Below are 18,651 nucleotides of genomic sequence, written 5' to 3'. Positions count from 1 at the left end.
ACTAAAGAGAACTATTGCCTATTGTTCTCCAACAACACTTCCCTAAACTTTAATATGGAGTCTCAAACGTTAAGATCAAAATAGCCCATAAGAGGCTGTTGGTTGGCAATCCTGACTGTGGCAACCCCCACCCAGTAGAATAAACTTTTATTCCAAATAGATCTAGGTTTTTTGCATCCTATGATTTGCCCATCCGCCCCCCGTTGGCCCTGTTGTTCGCATTCATTGGCCACTGGGAACATAACATTTACATTCATCCCTTTTAGAAGTGGTAGGAAGGGACAAAGGGACTGCCAGAGAGACTTAATGGTGTCCATAATTGCCTCATTTATAGTTATGGCCACTCATGATGGCCCGGTGGTGGCCAAAATAATAAAAAGGCAATGGGAGGACTCCTTAACCTTCTCCACCTGGATCCCCAAGCTTGAGTACACCTTCAATAGCTCTCAAAAAGCCTTATAATCATAGGGGTGGGGGTGAGGGGTGAGCTGCCCCTTGCAGAGACTGTCTTATCAGGAGAGAAGGATAAAGAGGCCAGTGTAGGCTGAGGCTCCTCCTCCTCCACTAGCTGTCTAGTAAGGTTCCCCTGAACTGTTTGTTGCCACAGGAATGCCTTGTGTATGATGTATAAACCAGGGGGAATCCCCACAGGTTCTAAAATGGCCACTGGGCTGGTGGTGGGCTCTTCCTGTGCTGTGAGGGCTGGTCCCACTACCTGTTCTATATGGATAACATAAGAACGACCATACTGGATGAGACCAATGGTCCATGTAGCCGAATATTGTGCATTGTGACAGGGGTCAGAGTCAGATGGTTCAGAGATAATGATTGGAACAGAGCAATTTTGAGAGATCCATGCATGGTTCTCCCATCCCAGCTTCTGGAAGTTGGAGGTTTAGGGATACCCAGAGCATGGGGTTGCAACCATGAAAATTTTCGCTAATAGCCATTGATGAACCTATCCTCCATATCTAACGAACATATCTAATACTTTTTTGAACCCAGCTGTACTTTTCACCTTCACAACATCCTCAGGCAATGAGTTCCACATGCTGATGGTGTATTGTGTGAAGAAGTACCATATATACTCCTTCATAAGCTGAATATTTTTGGTAAAAACGTGACACATCAATGAACGGGGGTCGGCTTATAAACGGGTCTACACCAAAATTTCATGATTTTAAACTCTGTGAAATCATTTAATACATTGTCGTTTTGTTTACCTGGAGCATCTGTAGGCATGGAGCCCCTCAATTCCCTATGGCCATGGTTCGCCGTTCCCAGCCAATGGGAGCTGCGGGAAAAGGTGCGTCACTTCCCGCAGCTTCCATCGGCTGGGAACAGTGAACCACGGCCACAGGGAGCTGAGGGGCTCCATGCCTGCAGACATTTCATGTAAACAAAATGTCCCAACCCGCCAGCGGCTTACCCTGATGGGCCGGGAGCTAAAGTTTGCCAACCCCTGAAATATAGGGTCGGCTTATGAAAGGGTCATACAGTTTTTACTATTTTTACCTATCCATCTTGGGGGGGGTCGGCTTATAAACGAATGGGCTAATGAACAAGTATATACGGTACTTCCTTTGGTTTGTTTTAAATCTTCTGCCTATTCAGTTCAATGTGTGACCCACTGGCTCTTTGTTATCTGAAGAGGTAAATAACACTGTCCTATTCTCTTTCTCCACAACATTCATGACTATATAGACCTCAATCATAGCACTCCTTAGTCATCTCTTTTCAAAGCTAAACAGTCCTAGTCTTTTTAATCTCTCCTCATATGGAAGCTTTTTCATATCCCTAATAATTCTGGTTGCCCTTCTCTGCACTTTTACAAATCTTAATACACGTGTTTGGAGATAGTGCAACCAGACCTGCACAAGGTATTCAAGATGTGGGTGTACAATGGCATAGTTTCTGTCTAATTATCTGTCCCTTTCCTAATGGGGCCTTACCTGCTGTTCGCTTTTTGACAGCCGCTGCACATTGTGCCGTTGTTCTCTGAGACCTATCCACAATGACTCCTTCTTGATCTCTTTCTTGAGCTGGAACAGTTAAGTTAGACCCCATCATTTGGTGTGTGTAGTTGGTATTATTTTTTTCCAATGGGCATTACGTTGCACTTATCAAAATTGAATTTCATCTGCCATTTGTTACACAGTCACTCAGTTTAGTGAGATCCCTTTGTAAATCTTTACAGTCAGCTTTGGACTTTCCTATCTTAAGTAATTTTGTATTGCCTGCAAATTTTGCCACTTCACTGTTGACCCCCTTTTCCAAATCATTTATGAATGATTAGCACAGATCCGTATGAGTGATCAGCAAAGGTTCCAACACATCCCTCGGCCTGCGCCGCTTCCCGCAGCCCCCATTGGCCTAACACAGTGAACCGTGGCCAGTGGGAGCTGAGATCGGCCAAACCTGCGGACGGTGCAGGTAAACAAAACATCCCGTCCCACCAGTGCACTTCCCTGACGGTCCGCATGCCAATCCCTGCTCTAAAGAGTCTAAGTGACACAAACTACATGTTATAGCCACCTGATAAAGACTGGAAAATCATCGCTGACAGAAGATTAGAGGGAAATGTTTGTGTGTGTACAGAAGTCTAAACAGTATGTTGCAGTCTCACTTTTACATATATGTAACAGCAAAAAAAGGGGAGAAGCCTGTACAAGGAAAACTAATAGATTTACTGCCTAATAATTTATGTGCTTAAAAGTTATTCATAATATTCCAAATACTTTTTATAATGGTTTATACCAGGGGTTCCCAAACTTGGTTTGTGGCTTGTTCAGGGTAAGCCCCTGGTGAGCAGCTAGACGCTTTGTTTACCTGAGTGTCCACAGGTATGGCCGTTTGCAGCTCCCATTTGCCGGGAACGGTGAACCTCGGCCACTGGGAGCTGTGAGTGGCCGTACCTGCGGATGCTCAGGTAAACAAAGCATCTTGAGGCCTGCCAGGGGCTTACCCTGAACAAGCCGTGAACCAAGTTTGGGAAACCCCTGGTTTATACTATTTACAATGTTTTCTCTGTGCATTAAACGTTTACTAAGAAACTGTGGAACTATTAACACCCATTTACCTGGGTTTTACATAGAATAGCCCTGAGGTTTAATTTTGTATTCTTTTCTGAAAAGTCCTGAAAAGACAGAACTCTGGCCTATGCTTCAGCAAAGAGCTAAGAAGAGGTGTGGGGAAAAGAGGAATGTAATACATAATACATACATACCTCAGCATCTTCCCAACCCATTACTTGAGCAGGCCCAGTAGAATAATGAGTAATAAGCGCAACTGCCTCCCACACTGCATGGCTCCGCAGGGACTGCTCATAATGGCAGTTACTGAATTCAATAGACTCCTGCTTTCTCCTTCCCATTCCCTCATAGAAGAAGCAGTATTCCAAACAAGGAGGTGAGGAGGAAGGACAGAAGTCACAACCCTGGTTCGTTTTCTTACCAGCCCGCAGAGCATGGTCACAAAGAAGTGTGTGTGTGCGCATGTGCATGCACTCCATCTTTTGAGTCCCCGCTCCTAGCACATAAGGAGTAGCTGCAGCAGAGTTTGTGACACAGAGAAATAGCACAGAAACCTCTTCATTCTGCTCTTCTTTTCAGTCATGTCTTTTATCCACTGATATCCTACTTGCTTAACTGCAACTCAGTCCTTTCCCCTCCTTTCTCAAAACATTGAAGGGGTTTTCACAATATGCTGCATGGTTTTAGTATGTTCAACTAATACTAAGTTCTATGTTTTGCATCCTGAAATGGATTCTGTCAAGTGAAAAAGAAATCCCTTTATCCTCTGATCTTTTGATTTGAATAGGAGAAGAACTCTGCAGTCTGTTGAAGTAAAGCTGAAAATAATATGTTGGCTGAAAAACAGAAAATCTGTAGCAAAGCTCATATGTAATTTCAAGTTGGACCTATGTACCATTAAAACCAGTAAGGTAGTAAAGAAAACGCTGGGGAAATTTAAAAGGGAAGTGAAAAAAACAAAACAATGCAGAACCTCTGCAAATCAAAATCATAAAGGAGATCGATTTCCCTTGAGGAGAAGATAGGCAGCTAAAAAAAATGCTGAAACACAAGATGGGAGTTCTTTGAGTAGGCACACTCAGTGCAGAAGGTTTACACTGTACAGGAATATGTGAGACTGTTAGAAGTGTCTAATACACTATCTGTCATAGACATATTTTTTAAAAATGTAATGTCAGAACTGTAGGAGTTTAGCAGATATAGCAATGGTACAACCAGAAACAAAGGAAAAGATACTAATTCGATGAACAACAAGATCTATCTCTAAAGCAAACGCACAATCCAGACAAAGCTGGTCTGTTTTAGGACCATCTACTAAAAGGCATGCAGCTGATTTTCAGTGGGACTAATTCCAAAGTAATCTGTAATTGCAATGTGTGTAAGGATATCAGAAACTGGTTCTTTGATAATTCTGCCATTGAAATATATTGTACTGCTAAACTTCTTCTTAGTGGAAGTATGGCATACTAAGACCCACTTTTTCAAATGCATAGGGCAAGGCTCAGATCTAGTACATAGTACACCCGATTGGGTGGTCTAGTGTATCTTTAAAACTGTTTAATTATGTATTTGTCTTCCCTGGTCTTAATCTGTTTTACCCATCAACAATGAACTTTAGTTTACTTTTCTTAGACTGGCAGTAACTGGTGTGTTCCTGTGTAGCCTTGATGCTATATTATCATTTAAATAATAAAAAGGACTAAGACATGAAAATATAACAAACAGAATTACTGAGCAGCATCACTCACCATACCTAGACACAGCAAGTCATTTGATTGCCTAGTAGAAGTTTGTTTAAAGATAAATTGACAGTGACAGCTGCCTTCTTTCTCTAAGTATTGTTATGATAAACTTTCTTGACTAACGAGGAAAGAGACTCACAAAAAAGGATATGATTTCAACACCATTTCTGTCCCACCCACTTCCCCAAAGAAAACACTAATAACTCATTATTTTGGCAACTTTAAACTCGTACGGCAACGAGAGCATGGGTGTTAAATTGTCTTCTATAACTTATCACACCATCAGGTCACATCACTCAATAATATCTCAACCCAATTCTTAAACTAAATTAGAGCCATTGCTTGTGATTATACGGTATATGTTTCTATTAGGAAGATACACTTTGGCAAAATTATGACTTGGGGTGCATGTGCTATAAACCAGGGAAGAATTTAGCCCTACTGCTTTAGTTTGGATTCATCACTTTGGCAGTTCATGCCTCAAATCCGCCCCCCCCCCATCTTTTTATCCCCCCCAAAATGCAGCAGCCCAAAATTTAGCCCTGATTAAAACTATCTTAGTATCCCTAATTGAACAGAAAGGGGAAAAAAAGGAGTGGGATGTGTGATGTGCTCCTCCTTAATTATCATCCAGCACATTGTTTTAGCCATATGGTGTATAGTTTGATCCCAGGCAATGTATACAGAAGTTTGACCTCACGTTGACCTAAAATCTAACAGTTATGGAAATGGACATGCAACAAGGGACAGCTTAAAACTAGACTGAAAAACACAAGGGAGGGAGGCAAAGAAACAGAGACAATTAACATGTACAGTAGAACCAAGCTGGCTGAATAAACTGCACAGTGTGAGCAAACTAATGACACCTTTCCCTTCCTCTTTACACTTCATACAAACTTTCATCATTCTTTCACATGGTGGGCACATAGGCAGGCTTCTCTGTTTACTTAAAAGCTATAGAAATTGCATCAGGGTTTTTGTCCCATTAGTGCACTGTGCAATATTTACACAGGATTTGACCACTGTGCCTTGCATGGTACTGAGTAACTGCAAGTCATTGTTTTCAATGTTAAGAGACGTGTGGTATGACAACTCTCTGAAAGGTCTCTCAAGAGAACAACGATTATCCATTATGCATCGCTATACCTGAAGTATATGTCATATGAAGAGAACAGTGAATGGAGTACTGTCCCTGGAACAGTTGGATTCTAGTATACAATTTTTATAGGAAAACTGGGCAAAATACAGTGCAGTGTCCAAAAGAACTGGTGTTGCTTATGGCTACAGCTAGTTCAAAAACTGTAAAGGTTTCTTGTGAAAATTTTTGAAAAGGAACAAATTTTGTTTGTTGGATTTTGGTAGGGCTCAGTTTTTATGACTTTCCATCTGTCTCTCCCTTTTCCTTGTTTCTTCACCTATTTTTTTTTTCTTTTTGCTCCTGAAAAAGGGGGAGGAAGGAAAAAATTAAAACTTTTCAGATTTTGAAAGTTAGACCCGTTCTATTTACAAATTCTTCTCTCTCATCTAACCTGTATCAGGATCATGACAAGGATAGTCAGGACTAGGGTGACCAGATAGCAACTGTGAAAAAATGGGACTGGGGTGGGGGAGTAATAGGCACCTATATAAGAAAAAGTCCCCAAAAACGGGACTGTCCCTATAAAAATGGGAGATCTGGTCACCCTAATCAGGACGAATGGTCAAAGCAGAGTCAAACCTGAGGCCGAGATTAGTGGGGAGCTTGTAGTCAAGTTCCAGGCTAGGGTCAATAACAAGGATCAGGGTCCAGGTCAGGAGGCGAGTTCCAAATCAAATCAAGGTCAAAGCGAGAAGTTCATGAGCAGCAAAGCAGGAATGAGCTGGACAGCGAAAGAAGATCTGCACTGTAGCCTGGACACTTCCTAGGATGCCCCTTGGGTTTCAATGGGGCGGGGCGGGGGGGAGTCAATCAAAAGCCTTATGAGACTGCAATTGCTAAAGGATGAGAAGACACAAATACTCATGCTTCCCCAGTCCCCTAACAGTATCACCTTCATGGTGCTTTCAGCTCCATTTGCCCAAGGAGTTATGCCTCTGAAATGGCTTTTAAACTCTCACTCAGTCTCTCGTGTAATTCAGGAATGCCCAGAACTTCTCTATCCAATGAGCCATCAGACCATTCTTCCCAATCCTTTCTTAAAATGATAGTATTAGCAATAGATCTGGAAAGTTACATGGCAGGCTTTAAAGTGGGTGAGATAACTGAATGGGACTCCGGCCTTATATTAATGACCCAAAACACCTGACAAATGAAGGGGGGGGGGGGGAAATCTGTTGTACTACATTTTCAAATGTGTTTACTTGTGTGTAAATCAACAGAAAGAAAAAGAGAAATGAGTAGCAGGGAATTTGCAGAGCACAACAGGATCATCTTGCAGTATATTGCCATCAGCAATAAAAAGGGAATAAAACTCCCCTAGTATGATAAAAAGAAATAAAATCAGTGTGTGTGTGTGTGTGTGCGTGTTTTATCTATCTATCTATTTATTTATTTATTTATTTTTCCTACTGTGAATATGGAAAATATCATCAGATTTTTCACTTTTAGGGAACCACTGATGCCTCAAGAAAGTGCAAGGTACTTGCCCTTCACGTCAAAACTTATCCTCCTCCCAATATATATATATATATATATATATATTAGATATTCTTACAAATCCTGATAGATGTTTTATTGGCTACAGCATGTAGCATATTATGCTCTGTTCAGTTTACTAAACAAAGAAGTTTCTGCTTCATTGAAATTATATTTCTATGTAATATAGACAGAGAGAGAGAGAGAGCTCTTCCAATGGCATTTTATAGGGAAGACTGTTTTTTTTTTACCCTTGACGCATGTTAAGTATTCCACTCAGGTTAGAGAAGATGGTTGTCTGATTGCCTGCCCTATTTTTCTTTGCCAGAACAGATAGAGTACACTTATCTATTAAAAGCACTCCAGAGCAACATTAAGCCTGGACACCTGTGGAGCTTGTCAGCACAGGTTCTCAAACAGGTCACTGGTTGCTGGGTCAGCGTCAAGAACAGAATAACAAGCATTATTTGGTCTGAGAAACAGACATTTCTGTGCATTTTTGCAGTCAGCATGTTAAAAAAAAGCTTCTGGATAAGGAAATAAGAAAGCACTCTAAAAATATTAATTAGGGTTCAGCACTCATCCTGCCCCCCTCCCATTTTTATTGATTATTGATATCTTTCTATGTATTCTTGAATTATAAGAAATTGTTGAAAATATGGAAGTGATAAGGGCACTGAAACAGCAGATTTTCATATTCTGTGCTTCTACAAGAATGTCTGGCTTTTGCCTTACACTTTGGATTTTGACAGAAGTGGGTTTTTTTAGAGTTCAAAGCAGGCATCAAAATTTTAGCAACTGCTCCTATAATTTTAATCCCTAGCCTCAATTTTCAAAAGAACTAACAGACATCTCATGAGCTAAGTCTTCTGGTATTATTCCATTGTTAAAGGTCCTGATCCAGCATTGACCTCATTGGGACTACTCATACGCTTAAATTTATGCATGTGCTTAAATGCTTTGCTGGACTGGAGGCTTAATGCATTGGAATCTTTTAACCACCCTAGGTACGTATATTGATAGATTGTTCTTTAAACTTTAGCAAGAGGACTAAAATAAACAATTGATTGTGTGATAAAGTACTAAAGCAATAATACTTTATATTTAAATGCATTACTAGGTAGATAATAACCATCCAGAAGAAATAAATGGTGAATGAGCTTAATAGGAACATCCAATATAGACTTAAACAGTGAATATCACTGTCAGTGTTATTAAGCATTTTCATGTTACTCGTGGAATGAAAATCCCAAGAGATAGTGAGCACCTGCTAGTAGAATGAAAATCCCAAGAGGTACTGAGCAATGGAAGTTGCAGGTGCGGAGCAAAATTCAAGATTTTCCCTAATCAAACAAATTTAGTTTAGAACAGTGTCATTTCATGACTCTTTAAAGTATGTTTTTTGGTTCTTTCAATGAGCACTCTAAAGAGTGTTTAGAGTGTTTCTTTTCATGTTTGGCTTTCCACCAAAAAGCTAAGGAGCTGACAACTGACCAATAAAATTATCTGAGAGGACTTATGGGTTCCACAGTAGGAGACCACCATTTTGTTGGTTCAGGTGATTCCTGTTTATAGTGTATGTGTGATGTCCTTTGACAATCTGAAATAAAAGCTGCCAACAAATATATCTGATTAGATCCATTTCCCAGTATCTGTGATCATATGGATTCCTTCTTTAACTAAACTCGTTTTAGAGTCTTCTGTAAAATCAGAAGGTCAGCTCCCAGACTACTGCACTGGGCAGCACAGCATGGGGAGGAGGTGACCAGCCTTCTGTGGAGAAAGAAGTGGTTCGGGAATATTTAGAAAAGCTGGACGAGCGCAAGTCCATGGGGCCGGATGCGCTGCATCCGAGAGTGCTAAAGGAGTTGGTGGATGTGATTGCAGAGCCATTGGCCATTATCTTTGAAAACTCATGGCGATCGGGGGAGGTAACAGATGACTGGAAAAAGGCTAATGTAGTGCCCATCTTTAAAAAAGGGAAGAAGGAGGATCCTGGGAACTACAGGCCAGTCAGCCTCACCTCATTCCCTGGAAAAATCATGGAGCATGTCCTCAAGGAATCAATCCTGAAGCACTTAGAGGAGAGGAAAGTGATCAGGAAGAGTCAGCATGGATTCACGAAGGGCAAGTCATGCCTGACTAATCTAATTGCCTTCTATGACGAGATAACTGGTTCTGTGGATGAAGGGAAAGCAGTGGACGTGTTGTTCCTTGACTTTAGCAAAGCTTTTGACACTGTCTCCCACAGTATTCTTGCCAGCAAGTTAAAGAAGTATGGGCTGGATGAATGGACGATAAGGTGGATAGAAAGTTGGCTAGATTGTCGGGCTCAATGGATAGTGATCAATGGCTCCATGTCTAGTTGGCAGCCGGTATCAAGTGGAGTGTCCCAAAGGTCGGAGGTTTTATTCAATATCTTCATAAATGATCTGGAGGATGGTGTGGATTGCACCCTCAGCAAGTTTGCAGATGACACTAAACTGGGAGGAGAGGTAGATACGCTGGAGGGTAGGGACAGGATACAGAGGGACCTAGACAAATTGGAGGATTGGGCCAAAAGTAATCTGATGAGGTTCAGCAAGGACAAATGCAGAGTCCTGCACTTAGGACGGAAGAATCCCATGCACTGCTACAGACTAGGGACCGAATGGCTTGGCAGCAGTTCTGCAGAAAAGGACCTAGGGGTTACAGTGGACGAGAAGTTGGTTATGAGTCAACAGTGTGCCCTTGTTGCCAAGAAGGCCAATGGCATTTTGGGATGTATAAGTAGGGGCATTGCCAGCAGATCGAGGGACGTGATTGTTCCCCTCTATTCGACACTGGTGAGGCCTCATCTGTAGTACTGTGTCCAGTTTTAGGCCCTACACTACAAGAAGGATGTGGAAAAATTGGAGAGAGTCCAGCGGAGGGCAACAAAAATGATTAGGGGACTGGAACACATGAGTTATGAGGAAAGGCTGAGGGAACTGGGGATGTTTAGTCTACGGAAGAGAAGAATGAGGGGGGATTTGATAGCTACTTTCAACTACGTGAAAGGGGGTTCCAAAGAGGATGGCTCTAGACTGTTCTCAGTGGTAGCAGATGACAGAACAAGGAGTAATGGTCTCAAGTTGCAGTGGGGGAGATTTAGGTTGGATATTAGGAAAAACTTTTTCTCTAGGAGGGTGGTGAAACACTGGAATGCGTTATCTAGGGAGGTGGTGGAATCTCCTTCCCTAGAAGTTTTTAAGGTCAGGCTTGACAAAGCCCTGGCTGGGATGATTTAATTGGAGATCGGTCCTGCTTTGAGCAGGGGGTTGGACTAGATGACCTCCCGAGGTCCCTTCCAACCCTGATAGTCTATGATTCTATGATTCATTCTCACTGGATAACCAAAACTGTTGTACTATGATTTTAATATCAGCATATAAGTATTATTATTATTATTGATAGATACATAATATCCCTGTTCATTTTTGTTTGATAGCTATACACTGTTTTAAATTTAATAGCTTTTAAACTAGAAAAAGTATTAAATACTTTTATTTCTAACTTCTTTAAAAATAAAGTGTGATTACATGTTATTACCGATAATTGCAGGTTATTAATGATCTGACACAAAGTATAACAAAATATCCTTATATATAATATTTAGCCATGTACCAGTAAGCCACAAGAATGTGTATACTAGTAGGCTATTGGTGAATGGCTCAGGTGCAGTCCTTTGGCTTCATATGATCAACAGTCAGGGAGGGTCTGGGTATATTTGTTCCTGCCTCAGGATGAGGAGCTGGTCCAGATGATCTCTCAAGGTTCCTTCCATCCCTATATTTCTATGATTAACCACCCCAGAAGTGCATCATAGCTTACTAATGTATACCATGCAGTGGTTTTGGGTTGGTATCTGAATGTGGCTCCTTCATTTTACATGTGATTTTTAATGCTTCCCTTAAAAATATTCTGAATTTCTTTTCAAAAAGTATCCTTCCACAATGAAAAGTAGAGCCTAGTAAACCGATGAGAAAATAGAAACACATCAATCATCCTTCAAGTATCAGAGGGGTAGCCGTGTTAGTCTGTATCCACAAAAACGACCAGTCCGGTGGCACCTTAAAGGCGTCCAGTGGCACCTTAAAGACAGATTTATTTGGGCATAAGCTTCTGTGGGTAAAAAGCCCAATTCTTCAGATGCATGGAGTAAAAATTACAGATGCAGGCATAAATATACTGATACATGAAGAGAAGGGAGTTACCTTACAAGTCAATCAATCCTCCTCATTATTTTGAGCCCACATAATGTTTTTATTTTTAAATTTTAACTCCTTTTCCTATTTTAATGATCTGGTGTACTTGGACTCTATCATCCCTCTCCTATGCCACAGAAACCTAGCTGCCTTTTCAGCACTTTATATAACATTTCACCACTGAGCAGTTACCAGTTTCATTTTTACATCAGAGAGAGAAAGTATAAAAAGCAGTTAGAGGAATCACAAACTTTTATGAAATGGAATCTTGTCACTTTGAGTGGAAGAATGCTGTTTCAAACTGTTCATTTTTCTCTTTTATCCCCTCTATCTCAAACCTCTTCCACAACTGCCTCTCCTCAAACCTTACTACCACCATTCCTTCATTATTTGTATTCCTCCTTCGTAACTTAGGAGTTTTTGAGCATGTTTCATCAGAGAGATCACGGCTATGGTCCACTGCCATTGGTGCAAAGGTGTGACACCAAAAAAGTTAAACTGGCCAGTCATAATGTGCACAACCAGTGTCCTGAGCCAGACTTTATTTTGGCATTAGATATGGCCTCAGATTGTTGCCATCAGTGATATCCTAATTTTTAATTGTAAACTATAGAATGAAACAGGTTATTTCATACACTGCTATGATTGGAAATGTTCAGAGATAGGTGTCTGACAATAAAACGTCCAGTGGATGATTTATTGATTTTCTGATGGAAAATGTAGTTTTACAAAAATCAAAATTTTCCATAGGAAAATCTAAATTTTGCTGAAAAATTTAGATTTTCCATTGGGAAAACCTAAAAGAAACATTTCAATTTTGGTCATTTTACCCAAATCAGAATATTTTGTTTTGTTGAACTGACACAAAACATTTATATTTGAATTGGATCAACAATAAATAGCATTTCTCATTGTCCCATGAGTGTTTTAGTTTGGTCTCCCTTTTTCTTATAAGGGCTGGGCTTCCTTGCTGCACTACATCTCCCATAACGGAATGTGGACCCCCTTCTGACCAAGCTGCATGGTGCATCATGGAAGTTCTATGTCTCATGGTACATAAGGGGAGATGTGGTGTGGCCTGGGAGCCTGGCCCACAGGGCAGAATGGAGGCATAATGCTCTCAAGCTACAAATCCCATGAGGTACAATAGAAAATTGCAGTTTAATATTGACCTGGCTGGAAACAAAGCATTTTGGGTCAGTTCTACAAACTGGAAGGAAACATTTCCATGCAGGAATGCTGAAATGCTTTGTTTCAATTCAAAATTTTTGAAACATTTCATTTCAACATTTCTGAATCAAAATTTTTCAGAGTGTTTTGTTTGGCAAAAAATTGGGTATAGTAACTTTCATCCTGATTTTGGACAAATATAAATGGGAAAATATTGGAATTTCCTGTGTGACAGAAATTCCAAATATCACTCAGTTCTATTACAGAGATTCCCTTAAATAACAGGAAGAAGATTAGCTTGTAAATAAAACTTTAGGGAGGCTGCAACACCCACTTACTGTAGCAGAGTAGAGGCTATATCTGAGAATTTCTTTCTCAAGTCCTAAAGATGACACTCTTATCTGCAAATATGAAGTGGGATGACAGGAAATCCCAACACACTTCTGAAAATTCTTTCTAGGTGGAGAAATCTTTCACGTTTAATAGCATTGGCACCTGGCCAATATCGGCCTCAAGAAGGAGGAGATAAATTTGGAGTATTTAAATATAGAGAACACAATTCTCAGATGCACCGAACTCATACTCAGTAAGCTGAAGGGCAAAGGAGGCAAAAGCAGTCCAAAGCCACTTTTCTCTCACCTGGACCTTGAGTTGCCAATTGGCTGGTTAGAGCAACCAAAGAACTGTGCTTGGCACTCTGGTCACACCACCTCTTGCCCCAGCCCACTCTGGAGTGCACCTGGTGTAGACAGAAAAGTGGAAAAGGATGTTGTAAAGCTGGATATTCCACCTTAGTGCCATTGAGGGACTCCCTATGACAAGAGAATGTCCAGCTGAACCTTTTGGGTTGCTTTAAGTCCATTTTGTGCCTCTGGAGCAGCATAAGGAGGACTTAGTGTGGGCTAGATCTTTGGCCCGGGCAATTTGATCCAGTCAAAGCAGATCTTCAGAGGGTGGAACTGGACACTTTCTTCATAATGACAACCACAGGATGAACCAGCGTACATCCTAAACATTCAGATTTAATTCCTGATTGTTAGCAATTTGTGAATGAAACTCAAAATTGAAAGTTCCTAAAGAAAGACACTTCCTTTCAATGTGATATAGGTGTCTTCTCAATAGTGAATATCTATAGTATATCCTATTAACACACACAGCAAGGGTTTAATATTTATACAAGAGGCAGCTAAGTGAATGACTTTAGGCTACTGCCTTATTTTGGCTTTGTTCACTATATGAATGAGAGCTGAGCCAAGGCAGAGCTGAGCCAAGGAAGGATATTCTGTCATTTTTTCCTGCCATAATAGTAATCACATTAAGTACAGTATTATTTTGCATATATTTTTCACCTGTTTATAATCTGTTTAATTTTGCTTTTTGGACCCCCATAAGACCTTCATCTTTGACTGCCTAGACTTGGTTATAATTTATAAACAAGGAAGTCTTTAAATGTCAGTTTAATACGAAATGTCATTAATTATGAAATGTTAAATAGTGACCATGTCCTTCACATTGTAAATGAAGATCTCTGCCCCAGTTACATTTATTCTCAGGTTTCTGCTAAAATATATTCACGATTTGTAAAGAAAAACAATATGTATTTCATATCTTTAAGAATATGCAGTATAAAACATCGTGAACACAGATGTTAATACGCCACTGCTACTCCTTTCTGGACGTAATCCTACTACGACTACACTTGTTTTAGTTGTTATGTAACCTTCTTCTCTTGATAACTTTTCCTCTTTGCCTACAGACTTCAAGGGCAGCTGGAGGCAGTCACTCTCTGCACAATATATAAAGCTATTTCTGCAGGCCAATTTTCAGTATGGTGAATTAAGGATGTCTAATGGTTGTATTGTAGTTTAGACTCATAGACTAAATACATTAAAATATCTTTAAGAAAGTTCCACAGTCTCATTTCAGACAATAAACCTACACTCTCCCAACTGGCCATGATGTTACTATGGACTTTTAAAATACTATTTTTGCTGTGATGACCAGAAGCCACAAGAATCTGACCATAGTGCCTTACCCATTGCTTTTTCTTGACCTGGCTTTTTTCTGCTTTTTTCCCTCAGAGACACACTAGCTGGATGCATGAACTGATTTATGCCTCTGACTAGAAAGACAGGGCATGAGCCAGTTTGAGCCATCAATGATGCTTGGTGAATTGTTTGTTAAGGAATGTAAAATTAGTATGACAGACATCTGACAACACAATTTGCATCCAAATAGCGCCTCCACGAAAAGCCTGGATGCTAAAGGTCTGAAGCACTGCAAAGCCCTCATCTGCTACATGGAAATGAAGACGTTCTCCCAGTGTATGCTGCTGGACCAATGTGTGAAAAAAATATGAAGATCATGGGCCTGATTCTCCATTGCTCTTTTTCTTGTCTAATTATTTATATACCACTGCAAAGTGTATGCAAAATGCTGCCAAATAAGAACAGAAGTATCTACAACAAGTCTCTATGAATACTTAGAAAGGTAGCTTTGACAAAGTCTTGCTTAAAGCATTAATATGAAATTTATGGTGGGTAAATTTGGTGAGCTCATAATATGTATAGAGGGTTATAAAAGCCTTAAATTCTAGTGAATGGATTTGGACTGCAAAAAGTTATGCAAACATTTGTATGACCTTATTAGCAGAGTCTATTTTCACATGTACTCCTATTGCTTCCCTCAAGTATGTCCTTTTGATTCTTTAGGGCCTGAATTTCGCAAATGCCAGGTCATGATTTCTGATGCTCTCTTGTCAGTAAGTGTTCACCTTCTATGATACTGTTCAAAAGCACTTAATACTCAAATAGAGCAGTGTTCATATTAAATGGGATTTCATGAATAATTCATATAGTCCAATTTAGGCTTTTTCTGGGCCTCAGATGATAGTTCACAATGGAGCACAATTAATGCTTTTTAAAATATAGTTTTTCAAGGTTGTACCTGGACAGCCACTTGAAAAAAAGGAAATCAAGTATTCACAACTTACTTGCATGCTGTGAATAGCCTTTAGTGTGTTTTTGGTATCTAAAATCCTATTCTGTGTGTTTATGGCTTCCCCAGGCACTCTGGAATATCTCAACTATACTAACATGGAAATAAAACACGCAATGCCTCTTAGTTTACCATTAACAAATGTAATCACATTTTTGCCTTTCTATGCTGGTTGTAGGGAGAATTCCAGACTGGCACACTCCTTTTATGTCTCGGAACACTGACATTTTCTTTTTGTTTCATTCCTTTGCTTGAGAAAAGGATGGTCTTATAGTTAAGGTGCAGATAAAAGGACACCTGGAGTGAAATGTTGGCCCCATTGAAGTCAGTGGTAAAACTCACATTGACTTCAGAAGGGCCAGGATTTCACCCTGGGGCTCTACCCCTGGTTCTGCCTTTTTTCTGCAGGGCATTAGGCAAGCCACTTTGGACCCAACTCTCCACTGCCTTGCACTGTGACAGTTATTTATGCCTGTGAAAAGTGGTTGTAAAATACACTTTACTTATATGGTATTATTTTCCACTCACTTTGAACTCATTTTGCAGATTTAAACAACCACCCACGGTGTAAATGCCCACACAAGTCACAATGAGGTTGAATATCAGGCCTTTTGTGCCTATTTCCTCTTCTGGAAAATGGTGGTAACAATTCCTTATCTTTTTGATGGTATGAGGCTAAACGCTCAAGATGGATGCTCAGTATTCAGGATGCTTAAAAGATTCATTCTCCTCCCTCTTGCAATTGATGTTAGTGGGGTTACTCCTGATTCCCATTGGTGAGAGGGTAGAATCAAACCCAGAAATGCAAAGCTTTATAATTTCCTACTTTTCCTATTTTAGGAGATGGGCAACAGGCAGAAAAATTCCTCAAAGATTCATCCCAGTTGTACTCCACAGATCAGCCAACAAAGTTTGTTTGGGGAGTGACATATAGCTGCTGGCCTTCCTTCTAGAGACCCAGTTCATGGGAGTCAGAATCTTTTTCTGAACTAAGGTCAACACATTAGTGATTGCCAGCAACGCAGGGCTGAGCTGGCCAAGTTCTGTTATGCAGTTGTTTCGCAAACTACGATGAATGTAACATGCTCAACTACCCTAAATTTAATGATTTAGCACTGGAACTGTCACAGAGGTTTCAAAAGGAATTAGTCTGTACATTGATCTAAGCTATTATAAATTTAAAAATTTTGTAATTCATCTGGTGCCAAATCCATCAGTCATTGTTTCTTTCTCGGAAAAAAATAAAACTTACCATTTACACAGCATTTTTCATAGTTCTTGCATGGCATTATAGGCATGTATAACTAAGAATAACATGATCACTTTATTTTTGTTGACAGGAAAACTGAGGAGAGTGGTTCAAAGACATGCCCAACTTTATACAGCAAGTCAAAAACAGAGCTGGTACTCAGAACTCTTAACTTTCAGTAATATGCTTAACTTATTCAGTGGACTACACTGCTTTCAAAGAGAGTTTTAGGGCCTGGTCAACAAACAATATAGTTGACCAAGGGATATTTAGTTATTTTATGGCATTTAAATATGATGCTGTTTGCTGCATTCTAAGAGATTCCTCATGGTGGCTTGATGCTCAAAACAGCTTGATGAAATTAAATGTTTGCTTCGTTCTCTGAGACAAGTGCTACAGAGGGATCAAAAAACCATGAGCAAAACTCAGTGGAGAACAGCCATAGCCACCTTAATAGATTTACTCTTGCACATGTGTACATTTGCTGGCATTTATTCTGCAGGACTACAGTAAATATGTAACAAATATAAACTAGGGATATTGTGACAATGTGCTGAAAACAGAAACAGATCCTGCCTCCAAGAGTATGTCTACACCGCATCTGGAAGCGTGCTGCCCAATGCGGGTAGATAGACACATGCTAACTCTGCTCAAGCTAGTGCACTAAAATAGCAGCCTAGTCAGGGGTAGCATGGACAGTGGATTGGGATAGCCACTCTAGTACGTAGGCAGGGGATGCAGGTGGGTTTGTACTCAAGATGCTAGCCCAAGCTGCTGCCCATGCTACCACCGGCTACAATGCTGCGTTTAGTATGCTAGCTTGAGCAGAGTTAGCACATCTGTCTACCCTCCCAGCTGTAGTGCTGACATATCCAAGGAGATTAATATACAAGAAATGAGCCTGAAGAGAAGATGATGTGTTGATGACTGCGGGGATGGGAGGGGGGTGCCCTCGTTAAGGTGAAGGAGAATTTTGCCACTGATGTCAATTTTTCATCTGTGGATTTGGAAGAGATTTCATCTGTGGATCTATATGTTATCAAAAGGGTGGAAGAAAGCAAAGGAGTAGCAGAAGTTGATGCACAAGATGTTAAAACATCTAAACACTAATCTATTTTTCACTGGAAAAGTGCAGGCTGATATCAGGATGAATTGTATTTAGAGCGGTATACAAATTAATGTTGCCTTTGAAACCTTAATTTTAGCATTACCTGATTTTGTGATTTTAACTATGCAGCCAAAATATTTTACTGGAACACAGGACTTTTTGGTTTGCTAGCATTTTTATAATGAAAGCTGGTTTTGCCATTGATAACTTAATTTAGAATTCTAACTAAGTAGCAAATAGGCTTCCAATATTTTTTTTTGCCAAAAATATCAATCTACAATCTTCTAAAATACAGGAAAAAGCAGGGTTTTTTTGTTTTTTTTTTCAAAATTTGTTGGGGAAAAATCCTCAGTCCCTTCTGCATTATTTTATTATCTTTCCTTCCTATAGTCTCATTGATTTAATTGTTCTTAAGTATGGATCTGTGTCACAGATATACTGCGGAACATGCCTTCTCCACATTGTCCTATGGCAAATCTATATATTTTTCCCAGTCTCTGCTGTTCCTCTTGC

This window comes from Chelonia mydas, chromosome 1 (assembly GCF_015237465.2).
Source record: "Chelonia mydas isolate rCheMyd1 chromosome 1, rCheMyd1.pri.v2, whole genome shotgun sequence".
NCBI classification, from domain to species: Eukaryota; Metazoa; Chordata; order Testudines; family Cheloniidae; genus Chelonia; species Chelonia mydas.
This window is presented reverse-complemented; position numbering follows the sequence as displayed.